Genomic DNA, 25,238 nt, shown 5'->3' with positions numbered 1-25,238 from the left:
CGGGCAGTAGGCGGGGGACACCCTGAATTGGTTGCCAGCCAATCGCAGGGCACACAGAGACGAACAACCATCCACGCTCACATTCACACCTAGGGACAATTTAGAGTGTTCAATCAGCCTACCATGCATGTTTTTGGAATGTGGGAGGAAACCGGAGTACCCGGAGAAAACCCACGCAGGCCTGGGGAGAACATGCAAACTCCACACAGGGAGGCCGGAGCTGGATTCGAACCCGGTACCTCCGCACTGTGAAGTCGACGTGCTAACCACTGGACTACCGGGCCGCCCGGATGGATGGATAGTACATGATAAATATGATCTGTAAAAAGCCTGCACAGTGGGTGACTAGTTCGCACATCGGCCTCACTGTGCAGAGGTCCGGGGTTCCATTCCGCCTTCCAGGGTGAAGTTTGCATGTGCTTCCTGTCCCTGCGTGGGTTTTCTCCGGGTACCCAGATTTCCTTCCACACAATTCCAAACAGCAGGCATGTTAGGTTAATTGTTTACTCTAAATTACCCCAGGTGTGATTGTGAGTGTGGAACAGGGTTAATTGCTTTTGAGAGTTGACAGCTTAAGAGAAAAAAAAAAACATAAACTGGATTTCTTCAGTACTTGTGATCCTTGGGGCGATATTGTATGAGCTCTTATTAATCTGGCGTGCCTGCATCAATAAATTACGTGTACGTCTTGCCCTCTGTAGTCGATTAAACAATCAATTTTTCCATCTCGGAGTGCAGACACGCAGGGTTAAAAACAGCTCATACAATATTGGCCCCTCGGGTCACAAATTCTACAGAAACCTAGTTTACGCTTTTAACCGAAGTATTTATTTATAAATCTTTTGCTGTCAAATTCTCAATTGCACACCAGGAGCACGATCACCCCTGAATTCACAAATTCTAACAGGGATTGTTTATTCATGAAGTAAGCAGGAAAAAGAAAAACCCTGAAAAGAAGGGTTTCCCCTGGACGGCAACATTTTAATGGATCTCTCCAAAATAAGATCCGAACTCACACAGGGACATAATATCCCTGTATAATGAAATGTGTCACTGCACTTCTATAGTTGTTAAGTTTCTTGACTTCCATTGTTCCGTTTGTGCAGTGCTCCTTGTCAGTATGGGATTTCCAACCACATTTGAAATTAAATTAAAAAATGTAATTGAGGATCCCCTTCTGTACTGGGAGAGGCAGAGATGCATATATGCAAGCCTACAGAGGCTAGCTGCCTTCTCATTACTATGAGAAAGGATTTTCTCAAAGGAAAGGAATAAAGTTTTGATCACTCCAGCATTCAGAAGCACATCATCAACGCCAGCTTTTGAAGACACTGCAAGAGTTGTAGAAACAAGGCATGTCCCATTGGATTGGTTGATATTTATATTACTGTATTACTATACTCCCACATTATTCAGAGATAACATACAGGTATCCGTGGTAGAGCACGGGCTGAACTGCAGCGTGTCTTTGAGCCTCCAGGACTCAGCAGCCTAAAGTAGCTTGACCGATCCCATTACCACACAAAGCGACGTGCTTGTCCGGCCTGCATGCTGAACATTGCATGCCCTATTGTTCACTTCTACCTTTCAAAAACTATCACTGAGCAAGCACAAGTTTAAATCCTGTCGGCTTCCATGTATATGGGATTATTGCCCTGCTTTTTAAGCAACTTAAGCATACTACCACAACTTTTAGTGCACTTACAAGAAAGCCATTTGGGAAATGATTCTAGTTCGGGATAACCAAGGTGTCAACTTTTTAAGCTTGAGTCATACACTCACTTAATGAGACAGAATGACAGAATGTGGGCATAAGGACTTTTTAATAATAAATGCCATAGCAGCTGACATCAAGACTTCTTATTCTGGCCACCTGCCTGTGTATCCCAAGTTGAGTGGGCATTTGGGCAAGTAAAATGATCTGTTGGAGACTGATGAGCAAGGAAGCTGGAAAGAGACAGGAGACAAGTTCCCTTTCGTTAGGCATTTTGCCAATACAGAATGACTTCTTACATGTGTGCATATTATTATTACTATTATTATGATTATGGGTGGTCCAGTGGTTAGCGCGTCAACCTCACAGTGCAAAGGTCGTGGGTTCGATCCCGGCTCCAGCCTTCCTGTGTGGAGTTTGTATGTTCTCCCAGGGCCTACGTGGGTTTTCTCCGGGTACTCCGGTTTCCTCCCATATTCCAAAAACATGCATGGCAGGCTGATTGAACACTCTAAATTGTCCCTAGGTGTGAGTGTGAGCGCGGATGTTTGTTCGTCTCTGTGTGCCCTGCGATTGGCCGGCAACCGGTTCAGGGTGTCCCCCGCCTACTGCCCGAAGACAGCTGGGATAGACTCCAGCATGCCCTACGACCCTTGTGAGGATGAACTGATTAGAAAATGGGTGGATTATTATTTTTATGATTATTAATTTAGGCTTAAAATTTGCATCTTTAAGATGAGATTCATGGAGGAATAAGAATTCCCATCCTGAAAACAAAATCCATCTTTGAAGGACTGTCTGTAATTTGCTGCGCTTGCTCACCCGCAGCCTCATCCATGGAACCCTGGGCCCGAATTGACCAATGTCAGCACGAGCATTCCACTCTTGACATTTTAATGCATTTCAAGCCGATGCATCTCTGTACTTGGATCAGGCTGTTAGCAGGAAACATCAGTGCTGAACAGCAGGGAAATGCATATGTAGTTTCTGAAGAATGTGGCCAAGAAAAATGAAAAGCTGTATCAAGAATGACTCGACTGTTGCCAAACAGGACTATTATGTTCGTTGGCCAGTGGCCATTTCTGGGATGGGCTTCACATGCAGCCACACAGCGTGGCATTGCTTGGGGGCAGCAAAGGGCTAACACCCCCTACGCCCTGCACAAAAACAAAAACACGGCTGCCTGAAAGGGTTTTCTGTTGCAGAGGAAAGGTGTTTCAAAAGTACGACCTGCCATTCATTGGCCAAGTATGTTTCACCCACTGACAGACAGTATTCTGCTCCTCACTTTTAAGGCCATCCATAACTTTGCTCCTCCATGCATCTCTGCCTTCCTACATATTTCCACACCCACTCGCTCTTCCTCACCTCATTGTGCCACTTTCTCATCTGACTATGCCCCCCTACCCACCACTCTGGAATGCCATCCCCTGACATTCTCAATATGGACTCTTCCCACCTTCAAAATCTAAAAACTCATATTTAAACGGGCTCACATGACTGGAACAAATTTTTATGGACTGATGATTAACCTTTAGCAAAGTGATAGAAAGGCCAAAGTATGGAGAAAGAAAGGATCACACAAGCTCACTATGAAGTGTGGTGTAGGTAATGTCGTGGCTTGCGCTTGCATGGCTGCTTCTGGAACAGGCTCACTCGGCTTTATTGATCATGTAACACATGATGGTGGGAGCAGAATGAATTGTGAAGTCTATAAAACCATTTTGTCGGGCAATTTAGAGAAAAATGCATCCAAGCTAATTGGGAGAAGCTGAATCCTGAAACAAGGTAATAACACACACTGCCAACACAACAACGGGCTTAATGAGGGGGTGGAGGGGCCCCCCCCCAAAACAAAACAAAACAAAAAAAAACAAACAAACTGAAAGAGGCTAAAGTGAAGGCCAGTAAAAGCATTTCAAATAAAGAATGCAACAGTCTGCTGTAGTCAATGGGGCACAGCCTTGATGCAGTTCTTGGAAATCGGAGTTATGACACCAGATACTGTATGAAATGATATTCACTATAATTTAATAAAGTCTGTTCCAATATTTCAAGCAAGTTGCTCTCTTCTGAGTTGTTCAGCACATCGATGTACAGTAAGGTCAATACTATGAAATAAAAGCTGGTATTCTATTCATCAGAAACCTCAACGGAATTGACCTTGCCAATGCAATGGTTTGGGAGGGGGACGAAATACCGATCAAGCCATTATCCACTGCTGTTATTTTGGTGGAGTTAACCATTGACTCAAGGCATCTTCAACTCCTGTCTCATCAACTAACAACATCTCTAAAATATATAATATTATATCTACATTGTCTCATCACAGCCCCAAGTACCACAAATCCTTTAATGTAGCTAATTCTTTTCTTCTTTCTACCCCCCAATTTTGCTGCTGTAGACTGTAAATTTCCCCAGTGTGGGACAAATAAAGGATATCTTATTCTGGCCAGGCATCGAAAACATGCACTTGTGTGTTAGCCAGTGCTGCATGTCACGCTATATCATGCATTGTAGCCAGGATGATGAACCATCTGAGGCCCTGTTGTCCCTCCTCTCATTCACTCCATGAAATACATCCCGGCTGATGGCCTGCGTTTCTTGGAAATCCAATTGTGCCACCACTTCAGTGCTTCCAGTAATAAGCAAGGATAAATCCCATTATGTGTGACTCCTACTTGTGGCTCCAATTTTGAAATCACCTTGACAGATCAGAAGGAATCTTGTTTGAGACATTAACAAATATTCAACCTGAAGAGTCTTCCAAAATGATGCAAAGGATTGCCTATTGGAAATATACTGACAAAAAAAGGGAATGATGTATCCCAGAGCTTAATGACTGATAAATGATGGCCTCAATAATTACTGATGACATTGTACAATAATTCATTGAGAGCAAAACAACTCAACAATGGAAAACCAAATCATTAATGAAGAGAATTACGGAATTACTCTGAAAACCCAAGTGGAACACTTGCAGACTGATCCCGTTAATGACTCAATGGGCTAGTAAACCGGACAACTGCGCTTGAGTGTAAAAACTGGCATTTCCTTATTATTGTGCCGACGCAAGACTTGATGAACTTATTTGAGAATTTGGCTCATCTTTCTGTTCCAAGCTGGGCATTCTGATGTAATCAAAGCATCTCCTTTGACATGCGCATTTCATTTGACATATGACAATTTGCATCGAACCATCTGAATCATTGCAGAAATTACATTACAAAATTTTGCCGGTCCGTCATTAGTCAATGGCTTGAGCACTCATCCGTCATGGTCGGTCCGTCATAATTTCAAGCCGAACCAAACTGAAATAGTCTGTCAGTCCGTCATACTATTTTAACCGCATCACCAGGCCGTCAATCGTCAATTATAAATTCATAGTCCAACAGATGAAAAATACAAATAGATTAAAATGGTAAATGGAGTGCGCTATATATCTGCAATGGTTGATCAAAGAACTTTCCACACACATAGATTTGTGAATATTTCCTTTACGAGATCATATTTCTTAATTTATCTTAGTTTGATTCCAACGTTGTGTTTTCCATCAGTAGAGGCATCACTGAGTAGTTATGGTCTTGTTTTGGGGGGAACAAAGATGAATTTGCTCTGTAATGCAATACTGTATTTAAATTTGCGAACACACTGTGACTCTTTGGAAGAGAGCAAATTGTTTGAAGAAGAGATTTCAAAGCTTTTTGCTTGAAAACAGTTCTATGTGCACAGTGAGAGCTCGGGAACAAAAACAAAGTTCTAGTCAGCTAGCAAGACAAAAATACACAAACAGACTTTGAGTTTCTTAAACTGGCTATTTGTTTTCTTTCTGCACTTCATTACGGTGATAAACGCCGAAGTCAAGATGATTGGCTTCATTTTCACGCCGCCAGAACTTGTCAAAATATGAGGTTTATGTTTCCCTTAGCTGTCTATTGTTTCAAATGTGTTTTTCTTCTGCTGAGCTGATACAATAGTATCTCAGACAACTCCTTTACATAAACGTGAGGGATGCTTTAATGGAGCGAGTTCATGCAACCAAATAGCACGCTTTTTTTTGTCAGTTAGCAAGCGCTGCATTTGTATTACTTTGGACATATTGTAAATATGTCACTTAATAACATCCTAATCTATCTCCTTGTAAAACCTTTGTCACGAGGCTGGCTGTCCTCAGCGCTCCCATCTGAATTCACTGCAGACAACTGAGCTTTGAGCTAACATAATCAAACTTTAATTGTTTTGCAGCACTGCCGTCCGGAGAGGGGAAGCGTGCCTTTGCTGAGCACGGATGAGCTAAGTTGTTTTCCCTCTTCACGGAAATTGGTTATGCTTTCAACCTTCACCTGATGAGCGAAGACATGCAGGGTGCGTATAAATGTGCAGCTTTAGGCTCACAGGTTAAAATGTTTCTGTATTTTTTTATTTGGTTATTTTATTGTGTACATGTGAGCCAAGGTTTGTTGTTTCTGGAGGTGACGGGGGAGCCATGACATCTGTAAAGCTGAGGTTTTCGATGGAGTTTAAATGAAAATGTTTCTTTATTTGGGCAGCACGGCGGATTTGTGGTTATTTATGTCTGGGTCACAGTCAAGAAGCTGTGGGTTCAAAATCTCAGACCCTCCAGTGGGTAGTTTTCATTTGTTTTCCTCCCACATTCCAAAACCAAGCATATTGGGTGAATTCTAAAATCTGATCGAAAGAGATGCGGCAATCTGGCTACCAGCTCAGGATGTATCCCCACTTTCGCCCAATATCGGCTGGTAAAGGACAAGGTGGGATAATCTAGTGAGGTCAAACAGTATAGATTGCTGATGGATAGATGTGTAAAAATGATCATATTAGGTTACTTTTGTACATTTATACATAGAAACTTCCTCAAATTATTTTCTGGTATTTCTAAAATACTGCTTGACTGGCTGCAAATGTATTTTCCTGTGAGGTGTGTGAAAATGACTGACATAAAAAAAAAACATGCATGTGTGTTTGTGGACTTTGGCTTAGTTCCACCCTGGTTAGCACAGATTGATGTAACATGTAGCAATGAAAGTAAACCCTTAAATTTCGCGTGTGGGGAGGGGGGGATGTGTGTGTGTGTGTGTGTGTGTGTGTGTGTGTGTGTGTGTGTGTGTGTGTGTGTGTGTGTGTGTTTTCATTCCCACTCTCAGGACACTTCTTTTTGACTTGACCATTACTTTTTTTATCTGCTCCTGCCCTCTTTCATGTCCTTTGATGCAAAAAGCAAGAATCATAACCTTTGTCTGATCCACTTTTCCATTTGCTTCATCTCACTCAGTGTGACAGAAAACTTAAAAGGCAGCACAGGGAATCCACCTGGATCGCATGATGTTAGCAGTGCCTACTCATGAGCAAAATCGACACAAAGCACAGTTAATTGGGAATGACTGTTTCAATGAGAAGCACATTTGGCAAACCCAAGTAGCTGTCAATATAAATTATTTCAGCAGGGTGCGATTTCCTGCGGATTTAGCATTGTACATCTTAAGCTTGCCGTGCATACCTTTTCCCCTGAGAAATGCAGTGGGCTTTTTATGCAATTAACAAAGCTTGAGTGATGTTAATTACCTCCAAAATGACATTGTCTAAAATGTAAGCGTCAGGCTTTCTTTTGAAGTCACACATTTGACACCAGTATCTGGCCACCCTGGCCTGCTTGCATGATAAGCGGCCATTTACGAGACTCTTGCAAGAGGAAGCATTGACTCTAGCCATAATACATTCATGATTCGACCTGAAAGCAGTTGGAGGCTGGAGGGGAGGAGACTGAGTTGTTCTGAAGATTTCTTCATTGACCAACCGGGCTGGCTTCAGATGGAGAACCCAACTATCCGAAGGGTTATTGGTCCAACTTTTCATCATGCTGAATGGACTTTTAGTTTATACTAACACTGTAGAGCACAATATTGTGTTAACGGTTGCCCACTCGGCATCCATTGAGCCTGGTCGTCCTGGAAGAAGGATTCCCCATCTGCAGCCCCTTCTCATGGTTTCTCATTTCTCCCCATATGGGGTGTTTTGAGTTTTTACTTGCCCTCCTGGGGCTTAAGTACAGGGGTTGTCGTTAATATCTGTCAAATGTGGGCATGTGATTAATGTGACCTTTTTGTGATTAAGAGCAATATCAATAAAATTTGACGAGACTTTTTGACTTGACTGCAGCCCGCAGCATTCATGCTCGTTCATACATGGCAGAGAGGGATAGTGAAAGAGATGACCAGACACTTGTTGACACTCCTCTGAAAAGAAGAAAAATCGAGAATATATGCTTCAAAATTCAATCGCGCGTGGACAGAGACACTTGCATGGGTCAAAGGCAGCTTGTGTGGTTGTCACCATGCATTTTGCAAGGCTTGCTACGCTGGTTTCAGTGTGAAGCACGGCAGAAAAAAATGACTTGCTATCACTGTTAACACAAAGCAAGTATTGGAGGACAGCAGGGAACGCCAAAAATTGATTAATTTTTCATTCGAGGAATAACACGGGCTGATGTAGGTACAAGGGCAGATTTCAAAATGGCCATGCTTATTGCTTAAAAAAAAACAAACAAAAAAAAAACGCCAATGGCCTTCAGTGGTTATTTCAACAAAAGCGTTGAATGTTTCCAGATTCAGTCAAAGCAAAGCATTCCCTGCTGGGAGAATAAAGACGTCCCAGATTATCAAAGGCAAGAAACGTAATTAGTTATTCTAATGCTTTTTTCACATAGCAGTATTTTTGAAGAAAGGCAAAGGAAAAACGTTTTTTTAAAATGTGTTTAATGCTTTGTTTTCCTTTCTCATGACTTTGCCCATAGTAACGGTTTATGAAGCTTATTTGTGGGGTACGATTAATATTTATAATCATGTAAAATATTGTCTTCTCTTATTTATTCTTTTTCAGTGAGCGAGTGGAACAGTCAGTGGCGCTCACTTTGATGTGACAATAAATACTGCAGACTAAATGCACTGGAGTGTAACCTCATTATTTAGCCTTATCTGGTACTCATTTCACAACGTAAAACTGCTCATTCATCCAATGACCTTAGTGGTGAACAGATTTATTGAATATCCGAGAAACAGCCCTGTACACATAATTTTCCTTCATGCGGTAAATACAAGGCGAGAAACTTGGAAATCTGGTCCTGAAAAAAATTGGCTGATAGGCCAATGAAAAAAATGTCCCTATTTTGCCACAACCCCCAGTGGGCAAGTATGCATGGTCCTCCTCGCTCACCACGTGTGCAGGTTTTTGCTGCACCGCTGCTTTGTGAGCTTCTTGCTGGTGACCTGTGGCCGCAGCCTATGGTCTCATCCTGGTGTCGATTTTTTTTCTGTTCTCACAGACCAGTTGAGACAAGTACATGCTATTCGTGGCAACCATTTAAAAAAAAAAAAAAAAAAAAAAACTTTGATATTGCGAATTTTAAAGCACTTGTACTGACAACAAAGATTATTATAGAGTAAATTAAACATTTTATTCACATAGATTTTTGTCATTGATTTCAAATATTGTTACTCTACTGTACAACAAATGTAGAATAACATAAAATAACACAGTGAACTGCAAAAAAATGGACCAACGAGGATGATTAAATACGCCTTTTAATGTAAACAAATTAATAGTGCTGATACTACATACAGCGTTAGCATCATTGCTACTTGCAAATGGGACATGATTGATTGTTGCTTTCATCCAGTGGCTGCCGGCTAGTTATTAGCGACTAAATCGCTAGTGTTTCCGTGGGCAGGCTGTGTAAACTCTGCTCGCATTTTTATGCTTTCCGCTTGGGTGTTACTTGTTCAAATGATTCAACAGATTTCTCCTATTGCCTTGTTTTTGTGGACATAGCATGCACAACAGCTTCCTCCTCCATGTCGCATTGCAGATACCGCTAGGGGAGGAAAGTCTCTTGTCAAAATATTTTCATCTTCGGAAGTCATGGCTGCCCATCAGCTGCGCGTTTCGTTGTACGTTTAGTCAATTTGTTCCTGTTACTTTCTGTGTTCTGCTTCTTCTTTCATTTACTGGCGGATTCTTGCAAACCAATGTTAGAAGACGACTACGATTGGCTAAAGTCACGCACATTTCCGCCATGTCTGATGGAGTTCTGTCAGCTCGCAGTTCTGTCTCTGTGTGGCGTGGTCCCAAATGGGCCGTGGCCTGGTACCGGTCTGCGGACCGGTGGTTGGGGACCCCTGCTCTAGACTATAACTTTTTGAAATAATACCAATGTGAATCATAAATGACACGAAAGCCAAAGTCCACTCCAAGTTCAATATCTCTACACGTCGAGCAAGAAATTGGATGAGCAAATAACACAAAGTAGCTGACAAGGTTGTGTTTTATGTAACTCTTTCCTACAGCTGATCTCCATCTTGTCTTCCTCCACAACCCAATTCCCTTCGAATTTTGATTTTCCTGCACTTGTCTTCTTAATTATTCATATCTTGCGGTGGGTCATGCTGTAGCCATATTTATTAGAGTGGTCTCTGGATTTGTATGCCTGTGAGTTATGGTATGCCCCCTGTTAAAAAAAAATTCTTCTTGAAACATTTATTTAACATAGAACTTTAATGAGGAGGGGAGGAGGGTGTGGCCACAGTGCACATGCTGGGATTGTGTGTGTGTGTGAGAGATTGGTGTAGAGTGATCATGTAAAATTGATGGACATGGTAAAATGTTACACTGCTATCGAGGGATGGGAGGTGAGGAAGGAAGAGATGGCCACAGGCCTAATGTGGCTGGAAAGGGTTGAAAGGGAAGAATGGGGGCATCAAGCAAGGAGCTACTTGACTACATGTTAAATGCAAGACAGAAAAGAGCAATTTGGTGTTGTAATTGGTCCGAGTGATACTGTCGAATGCAGCAGCGTCTAAATATATGAATTCAAAGCCATCCATTTCTTCCACAATTACAGGAAAATCTCATTTCTGAATTTGCTAATATGCCTTCCAGTTGGGCTGCAGGCTTTTCTTTACCTGGTGAAGAGTTTACTGGTGATGAATTTATCGTATGCCATCAGCTGAAAAAAAAGAAAAAAAATGTCCATTTGTTTGTTTGGCAGTAGGTTAGGTTTGCTTGGCAACATATTTTGATGACTACTTGAATAAATTGAAAGCAAAGGAGGACAGTTTATGGTGGCTTGAAGAGAAGAATTCTGTTGGCATAACCGATGAACAAATAAAGGGCAATGTGCCTCAGGGCTCCTGATTCTGGTTCATCCGCGCAATTGGACCTGAGATGTGACCTCAGGGACATCGTTCCTGATGTTCATTGACAGTCACAGTGCAGCTTTCATGCTGGTAAGAACAATGCATATCGTGTATCATTACTTGCCAAGAAACAAACAACTGAGGTAAGCATTGTGCTCACTCACACCTCGATGGCTGTGGAGGTACAGTTATAGCCATGTTCAATTCTTCCTCACTCGCGCTTTTTTTTCACGTCAAACTTCTGGATTCAATGATATGCTCTATTTTGATATATAGGTGGTTCGACTTTTGTGATGACATTCCCTCCATCATGTAACTTGTCATGATCACAGGTTTTGAACCCACAAATGTGGTCTTAAAGATACCAGGAATTCCGCAGCACTCATGTCATTTCACAAATGATTGATACAAATGCACATAGCAACCGAATCAAAGTCAAAAATACTCCATAATGTCACCCTCCAGCATGTTTAATAGCAGAAGACGCACGGCCTTGTTTTAAGCTCGAACCCATGACTACAAATAAAATAAAACAATGCGGTATTATTTTTAATTACCGCTTTTTTGTATGACTTACACTGGGTATCACTCCACTTCGTCTTATTGTTGTGGTCTGATGTGTTCCTTTGTCTTCTTTTACAATTATCAAAAGCACTAGGGTCATTTCCTAGAAATGATGTCAGGGTGTAAAGAATAAACATGACCTTTTTGAATACTAATGGCCATTAAAATAACCCCTCATTAAAAAAATACAGTTTTTGCACTATAATTAGCTGAAGAAAATGACACCTCACAAAACTCATCTCCTGTATATATATAACCAGCTGATTGCTGACACGTCTGACCACTAATTTAAGTGGACCCAACACTACTGTATATTTTCAGGTTATTAAAGCAGGCCGCGCACACGTTTTAGTGACTTGACTTGGTAATGAGAAATAAATGCCATCAAATGTCAAGGGTAATCCAAGAATGGCACATGGTTTCAGCTTGGATTCCCTTTCATAAATGGTTGACCTGGTTGAATGAAGGGAGAACCAGAGCCCGGGGGGGGGGAGGGGGCAGTGTTTTTACTTTAGTCTCTTTTCAGTATATATAGTGAATGTAAAATGACATTTGAAAAACAAGTTTGAGTTTTTACTACCACAGCAAGGGCATGCATCAAACGTTTAGCTTTGCAATATCAAAGCGTTGAACACATGAAAATCTGTATATGCCAATACAGTATACAATAAGTAAAAAAAAGACATAAATGTTACTCTCCTACCCTTTCTAAAATGTGCTTGCGGGGGGGTGGGGGGGGGAACTTACAGAGTGTCCTAGTAGGATGTCTTGCAGCCAATTCATTTATCGCCCACAAATCATTTGATCATGGACACTTGTTACTCGGGGGGAGCTCTTGCATCTGAAGTTTATGGTTGGGGGGTGTCATTTTAGGGGTGCCTCAGCACTCTCAGCACTCACAAAATTGGTCAGCCTGTGAGCGGTTCAGTAGCACCTTGGCTTTAATATCGTCACATGCACATGACACAATCTCTCAATCTAATTGAAAGAGGACAGTGGTTGGCACTTAGACCAAAAATGTCAGCTAACTCGTACCTAACAACATAATCAGTGACCTATGATTAAATGCAGCAAAAATGAGGGCTGGGGATGATAATAGTAATAAGAAATGTGCCACATATCCTGGTTTAAGTGTTTTTTTTTAATATTACGTTACAACTGAGGTATCGTAGTACACTCACCTGACTTGTGTGCGGGCGGTGTGGGATCGGTTCCCACTCAGTGATGGGGTGGATGTGGGCGTAAACATTTTTTTGTCTCTCTGTGTGCCCTGTGACTGACTGGCGACCAATTCAGGGTGTAGTCTGCCTTCTGCTCAAATGCAGCTGGCACAGGCTCCAGCAACTCCCCGTGACCCTGTTCAGGATAAGCGGCATTGGAAATGGATGGCTCGATGGACGTCACAACTAAGTACTGTGATTTGAACTATTCTAGGTTGTTTAAAATGACACACTGTTCAGTTTTAGACGTTTTTGAGCTCTCAAATTAATTTGACTGGTGTTGTAGCTACGGTTGGTCCTATTTTCTGTTGGTAATGTTTAATACAATACAATATAATACATCCTGATTTATATAGCGCTTTCACAACAGCTCCAGCTGTAACATAAATGTTTAATCTGGTGATTTTGTGTGTAGCTGCTGTCGGATAATCACAAAAATGTACTTTAGGCCAAAACAAAGCGATAAAAGCAAAGTAACAATATACTAAATTAATTTCAGTCATGTATTTTGGATAAGATTTTGTGAGTCAAAACAGTTGAGGGGGAAATAAAATGATTGTACGACTAAAATCGGAAACATGAAAGTAGAAACATTATGTAAATGGACTGAGAAAAGGAAATTAATAATAGGGATTTTTTTTTTTTAACCTCACAGCGATTCATCTGTGATAAATCACTTAATATGCAAATGTTGTCGTACATATTTACTTCAGTGACAAATCTCTACCACTCAGTGAAACGCACGGTGATGGAATGCAGCTAGCATATTCTGGCCAATTTTTCAAATTCAGTTGTGTTTTTATACAGTCTTGACTGTATCTTTCAATGATGAATGACTGTAACAGCCACTGCAAACTTCCATAAAAGCTTTCGATGGGACTCTTCTAACCTTGGAAGTAACGGCAGAGGCGAAGCACTGCCTGCGTGGAACGGGTGTGCAATGCTAACAAAGGAAGTTTAATACTCACTTGGTCCTCCCTGCTGAGTTGAAAACAATGTCGCTGGCTAACAAGTATTGGATTCGTTATGCTCAACTCTGGCATGTTGTCACACGTGTTGGCGTCTGAAAGTACACAGATATGGCAATGTTTACTTTCGGTGTGTATTAGGGTTGTGCAACGCCCCACAAAATATGATCCGATACATATTTTTGATACCTGGGGCGCGAAGCGATTCAAGGATGGTTCGATTTGAAAGTGGAATGATACGATTCAGTTGGACTGGATTGAATATGATCCGCTCAGTTCGAGAGTGTATGATGGAAGGACTTTTTTGTTGCCATTTTACATAGGTTTGAATGTAAAAGTACGGTAAATGTGCCAATTCCTTCCAAGATATTTCCCTGCAACAAAACATGATTCAGTACGTATCTCGGACGATTCGGTTTGATTCAATGCACTTTTACTTAAAAATTAATAAAAGTAAATAAATAAAAATCCCATTCAAACTGTTTCTTGTTGAAAGTAGACACTGATATGACTGTATTTTTAGCTCTTGTCTGTTTATTAGCAACATGTAGAAAGTCTCGATAACTCATGCTATTCAAGTTCATTAAAATTCAAAGAAACAACACATCAGCAGCTAAATCGAAAGGATGCATTCTGGTTTTTAACTTTTCGATCGTTTTGTTGACATAGTAGTTCAAGCTATATTAAGAAAGAATCCTGACAATTAGAGAACCTAAAACAAAAGGAATAAATACTTTATGGGATGGAATTGCAAGAACATGAAACGCCTGATTAATCAAATGCATATACAGTATTATGCCACAAGAAAAAAGTGAGAATTTATATTGTAGTTGTTTAAGAAAGAATATAGGAACTGCTTTTTATTGTTGTGCACACATCAACATGAGTGACATTTATCATCCTACCTGATGTTTGTTTTTAGTTTGAGGTGCTTCTTTTTTGATGTGGCTATTATAAAAAGTAAAGATGTCATGAAATAAACTCGAATATATTTTTACTGCTCTGGACGCCAACTATACTATTTCCCGTTGTGCTTACAATTGCCCGTGGGCACCTCAGCTGCTGTGCACCTACGTAATCTGTGCTTGTGCAGTAATATATTTTCTAAAAATTACCGACTGTGGGTTGCTGCGTAATTCATCTCTTTCCACCCTGGCATGAAATACCTTCCCTATCACCACCATCGTCAAAACCTAGTGAGGTGAGCAAAAGAAGCGAGGCACAGCTTTATTTAGCCTCTCATTTTGATTGGGTGCAACTCAAAGGTCTTCGGTATTAGAGCTGCCAAAGGGATTTGATCCATAACGTATGACTTCTTTTCTTGTTTACCGGCCAATGATTCATTTCACAAGGTAACTATTAATATGAATAGTGGTCTTTGGAAAAAAAAACAACAACTTTTTATAGAGAGGCAGTTTATTACAGTGCATTCCATCAGTTTAGAAGAGAGCAGGTGAATGATTAACAGCTAACCACTTTTGCTCGTCCTCTGATTGCATTTCAAACCCCTTCATCTCCCATATTCACTGCGAGTTACCCTCCAAGCATCCCCAGTTGCATAAATAGCAGCACTGTGTCTGGATATTTGCTCTTGCTCTCTGACTGACAAGCTATATAACACACCAATATTTTTTTAAAACCTCTTATCTGTTTCTTACCGTCAGTACTTCCTGACCGACCACCCAAAAAGCAGTTTGATGCTAAAACAGCCCACACTTCCAAAACAAGGTCTTCTCTTTTGAAATAACAATCACAAAGACAGACGAAAAAAAAAAAATCAGAGCGAGGAAAAAAAAAAAGAGTGGTAGTGAAGAATTTAAATCTTGCTGGTACAGATTAAAGAACCTGCTGCGTCAGGAACAGACATGATGAGGTTTCACTACAAAAGCAATCAGCATCTGTTATACGGAAACAGCAGCAGCTGCTATGAACATTATTTATTTGTTGATAGATTAACAAGCAATTACAAGCTCGTAAATATTGTTGTTGCAGCCACTAGCTAGCACCAGTTTTATTTGAATGGTCTTTTCTCATAGGAAAGGATTTTTTTTTTCTGGCAATGTACTGCATTGTCCGCACTATAAGGTGCTTTCGGATTAAAAAGCGCACCTTCAATGAATGGCCTATTTTATCTTCATTCATCTTCTTCATTTATTTTCATTTATCTTTGTTTCATAATGGGTCTGCAGAGCTCACAAAGTAGTTGTCTGTTTGCGTGTGTGTTGGGGAACGCACATGTCAATTAGTGTCGGGCAGGACACTTTTACATTACAATTGGTTCGTGCTCATGATCACCACTAGATGGAATAAGAGAACACTAACAGGGAAACAACTCAATGGCGAATATAAGGAGACTGGAATACCATATAGAAGGTGCACTTATACGACGCACTGTCAGCTTTTGGGAAAATTGAATGCTTTTAGGTGCGCCTTATAGTGCGGAAAATACGGTCGTAATTTTTGTCAGTATCCAAAAATGGTAGTAGAATATGGGTATTGAATGTTAAAAGTAGTTATTGAATTCAAATAACAACTAACATGACATGAAATACAATTTGACATAATATAATACTTTGTAAATTGCCCACAGAATGCATCCCGGGCAAAAAGAAATGCAGAATATCACATCACTTTAAGATATGAATTTCTTAACAGAGCAAGTAGATGTTACTGTTGTAAAACACAAAGCATAATATTGACACCATTTGAGGAAATTTCTATACCATGACAATGGTGAGTGTATGTTCACTTGCTGTTCTGGTGAAAGGTCTGACACCGAACAACCATTGAATATGAGTTTTATATTGCGGTGTTTAAAACAAGTATTCCAATTGTCTGTCAATCAGGCAAATACTCTGAGGTAATCATTTCCTTAACTAGAGATCCTCTTTAAAAGTGATGCTACACAATTTATTGGGCTACAGAGATCTCATGGGTAGAATGGAAACAAGGTGATGCCGGTGCCATGAGGTGTAAATGTGAAAAACCCAGAAAAAGTGTTCACCAGTTGGGCGATCACTCACTTGCCTTGGACATTTTCGAAGGATTGTTAAAAGTTGACAAAAGCAAACTTCCTTGGATCAGTTTTTGACAAAATGCCAGGCAAAAACCACTTCTGAGCGAGAACATGGACTAAAGATGGCAAAAAATGATGAGGACCAAGTTAAAAGTTAAATTACCATAATTTTTATTCTTTATTCTATTTGTTGTTTTGTACATTATGCACAACTCTCATATATTGTGCAATAATGTAATTGTAACATGTATTTGTTACATATTATGATGCATTTTTATGCTTTAAGAAACATTTATGTCTGAATTTTGGAAGGACTTGGAACGAATTAGGGCATTTAAATGAAAAAAGCGTCTCTACTTACAAAAATTTCTAGTTAAGAAATTTCTTCCAGAGCCAATTAATTTTGTAAGTAGAGGTACCACTGTGAGATCTCACGAGTAGAATGGAAACAAGGTGATGCCGCCACTTTTCCATTGAAAGAAATTAGCTTCGGGACATGAAGCACAGGCATACAAACCGAACTAGTCAAGCTTGTTCATGATCAGATCTTTGTAATGTAAGATTCAGAAATTCTAGACGAATGCCACTGGCAAGCTGAAAGGGGTAATTGCTCTTTTCGTTTATTAAAAAAAAGACAGTCGCAGTGCTTCATTGTATTTCGTTGACATTTCGTTGACATTAATCTTTGATTCTCAATGCGGTGTTTTGAATACGTTTTTACGATATTTCTGGGAACGATTCATGAGGAAGGAAGATTCGTATGTGCAAGTCAAATGGCTACATTTATCATTGTAATATGAATGGTGTCGACTTCAATATAACACATGGGTGATTCCCAACGAGGTTGCCATGACACACTCGTGTGCTGTCAGCATTCATCAGCGCTGAAAATTTTGACACTACGGATTCAGTAAGTAATTTGTTTTAAAGACACCCCTGTAAAATAGTGCTTTTATGAACTGTCCTTCAAAAACAAAAATGGTTATAATGTGTACTTTCATGCAACATTTTTATCCATTCATTGTACAGTACATAGTGTTCATTCCCAAATTACAGGCAAGTATGTAAGTGGTGTAGAGTCCACACTAGTTCTTTATGGACAGCCCTGTTTGTGACATGAGCCATCTAACTTTGCATTGCGCCAATAATCTCAGGCAGTTCTGTTTGTGGTGATGAGCCACAGTGTAAGTAGGTTTTCACTGTTTTCTGCTCGGAGAGCCTTAAGAAGTGACAGGTTAAGACATTCAACATGATTCTTGTGCATAAAAGCTTGCCAACCACTGTTTGTGTCTTCTTGCTGCCTGCATCACTTAGCTCATGTCATTTTCAAAGGTGGGTTTGTGACTGCTTCTTGTGTGTGTGTGCGTGTACACGCTCAGCACGGCTTCTCAGACAATTTCACATCTCTATTCGCTACGATAATCCTGGCAGCCTCCAGAAGGATCTCAGATGTCCCCAGCCTGCAAAATCTCATTAGGAGAGGAATGCAAAGACATCTGCATACACACTTGAACACGCATGTAAATACAGCATGTGTCAAGAAGCACATCTGTTCAAACTCTACCTGTGGCTGTATATGCTTCTATTTGAATGTCTGATAGTTTCTGCTTCCAGGAAGTCAAAGATTTTGTCCGCATATACACATTAATGTAGGCAGTGCAAAAAAAAACCCTAATGGTCAAGGCGTTGGGTCCCCCCCTCCCATATGACTTAAGTCATGTTGTAAAATACTTAATCCTAAAAAAAAAAAAAAAAAAAATCAATGAATACCCTTAAAAATTAATGCTGATGATCAACCCAAAAAAACCTTCATTGTGTAAATGTAAAGCATTTCGGTTCACATTTATTAGTGCCAACTATTCCATCATGTAAAATTTACATTTCGAAGACAATTTTCGCAAAAAAATAAACAACCCCCCTCCCGCCCCAAAAAAAAACCAAAACAAAAAGAAGGCAAATCAAAACTCACACTCCCCTGCTGTTTTTTTTTTTGGATGACAGCAGAATTTAGATGGGCTCAGCAGGAATCAGAAAAACAAGAAAGAAGCAACTGACATTATATATATATATATATATGTATATTTATATATATATATATATGTATGTATAGAGAGAGAGAGAGAGATCTCTGACATTTTTTTAAAAATTATTGTGTCATGCATACGGTAGTATGCATGTCCAGCCCACATGGGCTTATAAACCACCGAAAAATCAGGATGACCCGGCACCAGGACCGAGAACAACAACAGTAGCAACAGAAATTAATATAAAAACATCAGCATACTTTTTTTCATTTCCAAGCTGTAGCTATAACATGTGCAGTGGTACATCAAAATCAAAAGGCCATTTAATCTTTCCTCATCTGGCCAATAGAACAGATCAGGGTTACGTCGTTCACTGTCATAAAACATCCCCGCTCTTCGGTCATCAAAGTGTACAATATAAAAGAAAATGAAAAGAAATCCACTCGTCCACATCATTCAAACTACACATTTCACATCACTTATTATCTTCAGGAATATTACAAAATCGACTGGTTTCAATGGCCGGAGGGAGAAAGCCAGACCTCAACTGAGCAACCAAGGATCTTTGACTTTGAGATAACTGAGATAAAACATTTTGTTTAGGTGTAAACCTCTACTTGATCTACAAATACATTCTCAATTTGGATTTTAACAAAACATCTTGATATCAGGTTTACTCAAATGAAAGATGATGCTTGTTTTCAACAGAAATGTCACAACACAGGTTATTACTGGATCAACTTTGACAAAAATTGTTTTTTTTTTGACCAGGGAGACTCATGTACTAGGCTCCACTTTCATACTTTCCAATTGATTCCACCCTTCTGCAATTGTAACCAATCGGTTACATAAATGTAACATTTCACCCAGCCCAGGTCTCCTTGAATCGCTGAGGTCGGAGCAAAATCTATGGACCCTATTTTCCACACTGTAAGGTGCTTCGGAGTATAAAGCGCACCTTTAATGCGTAGCTTATTTTAAAATTGTTTTCATGTATAGGGCGCACCGTATTATAAGGCACATATACATATACACAATAGAAGCTACAATAGTGGTTGGAGTTGCATTATGCATACAGGAGATGGAGCTACGCTTAAGGGAATACAATTCAATACATCTTTATTTATATAATCAGGAGTGTAGCTCCTTGTATTGTTAAAACATGCCAAATCCCCCTTGAACAAAAAAAAAATCCACATTCAAATGTATTTCAAGTTGTTACTGCCTCGTTTATCTCCAGACAAACTCTGGGTGGTAACACGTTGATATATTCAATGGGAAGAAACTCATTTTCTAGGAGCTACTTTAGAAGTCAAGTCTTCTCTCAGATGATCTTCAATTGTAGCGTCAAAATGAAACGAAAGAGATGCTATTATTCTAATAGCTTCTTCGCAAGAGTTAATCAGCTTGAAAAAAAAGCTCATTCAGGCAAGGTCAAGTATTTCAACAAAGTTCAGATGGAGACACTAATTCACACCCTCTTTCTCCTTAATAACAACCTGTGTCAATGTTATTTTCAAGTTCAAACTTATTAAGCTGATAAGTTAAATCAGAAACTTCATGTAAAATAAGGAACTAACTTATAACTGGGAGTCAAGAGATTCTGTGCCTGCGCATAATATTACTCAGAATGATTGAAAATCAAACACACAGTAACTGCTGAGGTCCACCAACGAAAGCAGATGACAACTTTATTTCGAAGTCGAAGTTCACCTCCATCTTTCTCAGGGATGGCAACCGGCTGAGTGGAAAATGGGGGAAAAAACAAACAAACAAACCAAAAAAATCCGTACAATATTTTGAAATTAATATGCACGGTTCGACCGGTTCTACATTTTACATTCACCAACGACTACCAGATGGCAGTCATGTCAGTTAATCAATCAATCAATCAATCAATCAATCAATCAATCAATCAATCAATCAATCAATCAATCAATCAATCAATCAATCATTATCTGATCTGCTTCTTATCCTCACGAGGGTCACCTGCATGCTGGAACCTACCCCAGCCATCTTCGGGCAATATATATATATATTGCAATAAATATATCATTTATCATTTCAAAATATTGTTTATCGGTATCAAGAAAAAAAAATCATGCATCCCTACGTTCCATCCGCCTTGTGTGTCAGAGGCAGAGCACGCTCTTCTTCCATTAATTTCTGAACCCAACAGTTTACTTTCCTTGTACTGCCTGCATTTAGCTCCTCTTTTTTTTGGGGGGGGTGCACTCTGAATAACAGAACAGCACATTTGAGCAACATTTTTCCAAATGGTCTGAGTGAAGAAACGCGTTAAGAGCATTCTTCCAACGATGAGGGAACGGGGATTTTAGGGGCGATCAGCTGTGATGTTCAGGGTCTCGGTTTTAGTCAAAGAAAATTTCCCTTAAAATGTTTTTTTACCTATTTTGACTCGTTGGACTTTGAGGAAGGAAAAACAGCAAGAAAACCTGCGAAATAGTGAGGTAAAACTGCAAGAAATGAAGTTATGATCACAAATGGCAACCTGCAATAGAATGAAGCTGCAATAACTGAACCACAAAGTACCAAGGGAACACTGAACCCTTTCTCCTTTGTGCTCCTTTTCTTGCAAGCTAAAGTGACATTTCACGCATTGCCTCATTCAAAAGCTTACTTTAATCACTGTTTGCGTGGTACTTCCTTAATCCACGGATAAGATTGCAGCCTTTTTACAGCCCAAAATGCAGCATTATCTCAAATGGGAGTGTATTTGCCTGATGGGTTTAAATGTGAAATCACTCCATATGCTCATAGGAACTGAGCCAGGCGGTCCAAGTTATTGTTTCCTGAATGGAATGTTTGAGTAGTGATATTTTGCAAGGATTTTCCAAGATGCGATGAAGTCTCATCGCACATTTTTGTTCCCTATGGGACTCTATGCATGTTTGGTCTTGAGGGAAATAGTTTGCATGTTCTCGCTGTGATTTATTTAGGACACTCCAGCTCCCTCCCACAGTCTGAAAACCTGAACAAGGGGGAGATGTTAAGTCTTCACTACATGGCCACATTAGTGGAAGATTCTCCAATCTTCAAACATTGGTTGAAGATTACTTTTCTTTTTATGGCATGCTCTTGTCAATGAACCGGTGAAATAAGGATTACGAATTAAATAGATGAAATAGCCCTCAAAACAAATACAACCAAACGACATTGTAAAATTTGCAAAAAGTACATGAGTAATACTGCACAGCCCGAAAGTAGCCTGTGTGCTATTCTATCTGTTGAAAGACACTGAAAATGTCTTCCATTAGCCGCCGGTTTATTGCGGTGAAGTGGGTTGTTCTTCTCAATGATCCTTAGAGCTTGAGTCTTATTTCCTGGGGCTTTATGCCCCTGCCAGAGTCACCCAGGAAAAAAGAGTCAGAGAGGAGGAGGACACTGCTTGTATAAAAGGTAAACACTTGTTGTTCTGAGGCAGTTGAACTGATAATTACAAAATAGCAGCCCCGCACTCACAATTCACGGCTGTGTTTATCATAAATGTCAATATTCTGCCGGATGTTAATATTAGCGTTACACCAGCAGAGTGCCCTAACAACATCATACTCGTTGAAATACTAGCATCCAGATTCTTTTTACTCGGTTGATTGGAACTTACGCAACGTAAATCTGTACTATGGCTTGAACTCTTTGGACCTTGTGTGCTATACTATACCAACCTGAGCGGAGTATGGAGATCTGTGGTTTATGTAGTACCTTCAGTCTTATGCACGGCACTTGCACATGTGCACTTGGTCGTAAAAATTGGCACATCTTGATTTGCGTGCAGGTGCAAGCCTCCTTTGAGATGTGCTTGTGGAAACTGGTAGACGCGGCTTGCGCCATACCGGGCGTTTCAGCAGATGGACGATATTTTGTTTTATATGCCCCTGGCGCATCTGACAAGTTGGTGGCTGAATGTAGGGACACATAAGACCAGCTAAAAGCAGGTTGAATGTCACACACAGACGTGTTGTCTGGGGTGGAAGGCAGTCTCAAAGTGCCCACTTTACAGCACTTTACATCATCTGTAAGTGGAGCTCTTCGTGCAGTTCCTTTTATGAACGCACTTTGCGCACATCGATCTCCTTCATGGACTGCGCACGTCAATCTCCTTCATGGACTCCGACAAGTCTGTTCCTGCTTCTGTCATGTAGACTGTGCGCCTCTCCACTGCTGAAATTAAAGGAGATGAGAGTCGACGATTCCATTTACCAGTAAGCAAGCCTGCTGTGTTCACACCCACAACAGCACAAATGGCCTTTTCTAATTGCGCCCATCTACCAAAATACAAAAACTCTTTTTGTGTTAGACTTATGCAGGGCAGTAAAATACGCCCCATGATTGCACCTCAATTTCTTCACCACACAATGACAATTAATGCTTTTCTATTCTGAAATTCACTTAAATATTTTCAGTCCCAACTTTATTAATACAATTTTAGTTTAATTGTTCAAATTGGTTTTGATTGTTGTGTTGTTGGGCGGCTCCGCCCTTCCTGTGTGGAGTTTGTATGTTCTCTCTGTGCACGTGAGGGTATTCTCCGGGTACTCTGGTTTCCTTCCACGTTCCAAAAACATGCATAGTTGTTTGTTTGTCTATGTGTGCCCTGTGATTGGCTGGCAACCAGTTCAGGATGTCCCCCTCCTACCGCCCGAAGACAGCTGGGATATGCTCCAGCATGGCCCGTGAACCTTGTGAGGATAAGCGGATCAGAAAATGGATGGATGGATGGATGGATGTTGTTGTGTTTTTAAATTCACACTGTGTGCCATGTCAAACATCAAAGCGCTCGATAAGTGTGTGGTAATTTGAATCCACAGTATCTGTCATAGAAAATACAGCTTCACATGGCCACCCTTACATGAATGCGCAATTACGCAAGGTTGCACACTCTCTCCGACTTGCACTTGTTTTATCTCGTACACACACGCAAACAGAGTGACTAATGCCATCAGTCTACCCAAATGCTGATGCCTGGGTTAATGCAGACGAATGGAGCAGAATTGTTTGTCTGAAAACAAATGACTCATGGCAATAGGTATTTGCTTGCACGATACAAAGGCAAGCATTATAAAAAGATTATTCCAATAGACAGTTATAATAACGGGCAATTAAATGGTCTGTAGGATTGGTCTGTTGGATACAGTAATCCCCAAAACAGCCGGTCGCAGGTGTTCATTCCGAAAAATGTGGCGAAATTGGAAAACTTACTGGACGCTTCCCCCCATTTTCTTTTTTCAATAGTTTAAGCCTGAAATGAAGGCATTGGCATTGCAGTGACACTGACCTCTGACCTCAGCCTTGATGAGCTAATGTCAAAAGCTATGAAACCAAATGACAACCAACCCACAAACAAACGTATAAAAATAGCACCATGTCTTGCCTTTGGTTGTGCAAAATAAACACGAAGAAATACAACAGCTCTCTATTCAAAGCAGAAGATGACATGGGAGTGGATTTTCACTCCCGTCAAAGTCCACTCCCACAGAAAAGGTCCTGTCCCGTTTCTTCAAAAGCGCTGTAGAAAAAGTCATGTTTCTTGTGAAAACAACTCATACTTCTGTCCTGTTGGCCCTTCTCCCATTCAAAATGACACCACCTCCCGTAAAGCTCCCATTTTGGATGTAAGCTACAATAAAAATGTCGCATCTGTCCACCTTTTCCCCCTCGTTGATAATCTCGCTCCCATCTGCTCCCATGAACTTTTTATCTTGTACCATCCTGATCCCATGATTCAAGGTAAAGTTTACTACTCCCATCCCATAGGAATCCCGCCAGATTCCTGAAAAAAATGTCAACCTCAAATTCAGATTAGAACCGTCTCTGCCCAGAAAGTCAAGTCAAGTCAAGTCAATTTTATTGTCAAATGTGCTCTATGTGCAACATACAGCACGGATGAAATTTCTTTCCTCTCAACCACAGGAGAGAGTGGAGCCGCTGCGGGTACCTGCACCGCCATCAACAGAACAGTTAACATAAAATGACAAAATAATACGACACAACATGTAAGACACAGACAGTCATGCAATCTTTACTATTTTTTCTGCATACACTTTGTTGTTTGAAGCTGTTATAGATGAAAGAGGAGAGAATCAAAGTGTCCTTTCACCAGTGGATCAAAGACATCATTCTGAAAATGTGCACATGTCTGCTCCAAGCTAAGTTTGAAAGCAAACAAGAAGCTGTAGCGTCCATTGACGAAAAAGAGATTGGCTCACATCTCCTGTCCCCTGTAAATCCGCTTCAATTCCAAGCGGCGACTCCCAGTCCCAGGAGCCACGAAAATGATCTGATCTCGAAATTAATTTGACAAGAGAAATTGTGCACCTTTAAGGAAACGCCAAAACATGCATTTGCACATGTAAAGAAGACAGGGGAACTGAGTGATGAAGCTAACCTAAGGGGTGGTTTGAAGCCAGATTGTATCAAGATTGCCTAACACCAGTTTCACTTAATATCAAATATGAATCATAGATTATACATCAATGCTGCATTCTGTGTACGATTTTACTAT

At 40.4% G+C, this 25,238-nt stretch overlaps 1 long non-coding RNA gene across 1 annotated transcript; it reads left to right on the top strand.

Moving 5' to 3' along the window:
* The first annotated feature begins 1,738 nt into the window (after positions 1-1,738).
* Positions 1,739-15,978, top strand: LOC109529071 (uncharacterized). Its single transcript, XR_002170775.1, has 3 exons — positions 1,739-1,750; positions 10,701-10,707; positions 15,876-15,978. It is a non-coding gene; the product is annotated as an uncharacterized LOC109529071 (long non-coding RNA).
* Positions 15,979-25,238: the final 9,260 nt, after the last annotated feature.

This window comes from Hippocampus comes, unplaced genomic scaffold (genome assembly GCF_001891065.2).
Source record: "Hippocampus comes isolate QL1 unplaced genomic scaffold, H_comes_QL1_v1.1 scaffold203, whole genome shotgun sequence".
Lineage (NCBI taxonomy): Eukaryota > Metazoa > Chordata > Actinopteri > Syngnathiformes > Syngnathidae > Hippocampus > Hippocampus comes.
Note: the sequence above shows the minus strand (reverse complement) of the source record. Positions and strands in the feature narration are given on the sequence as shown.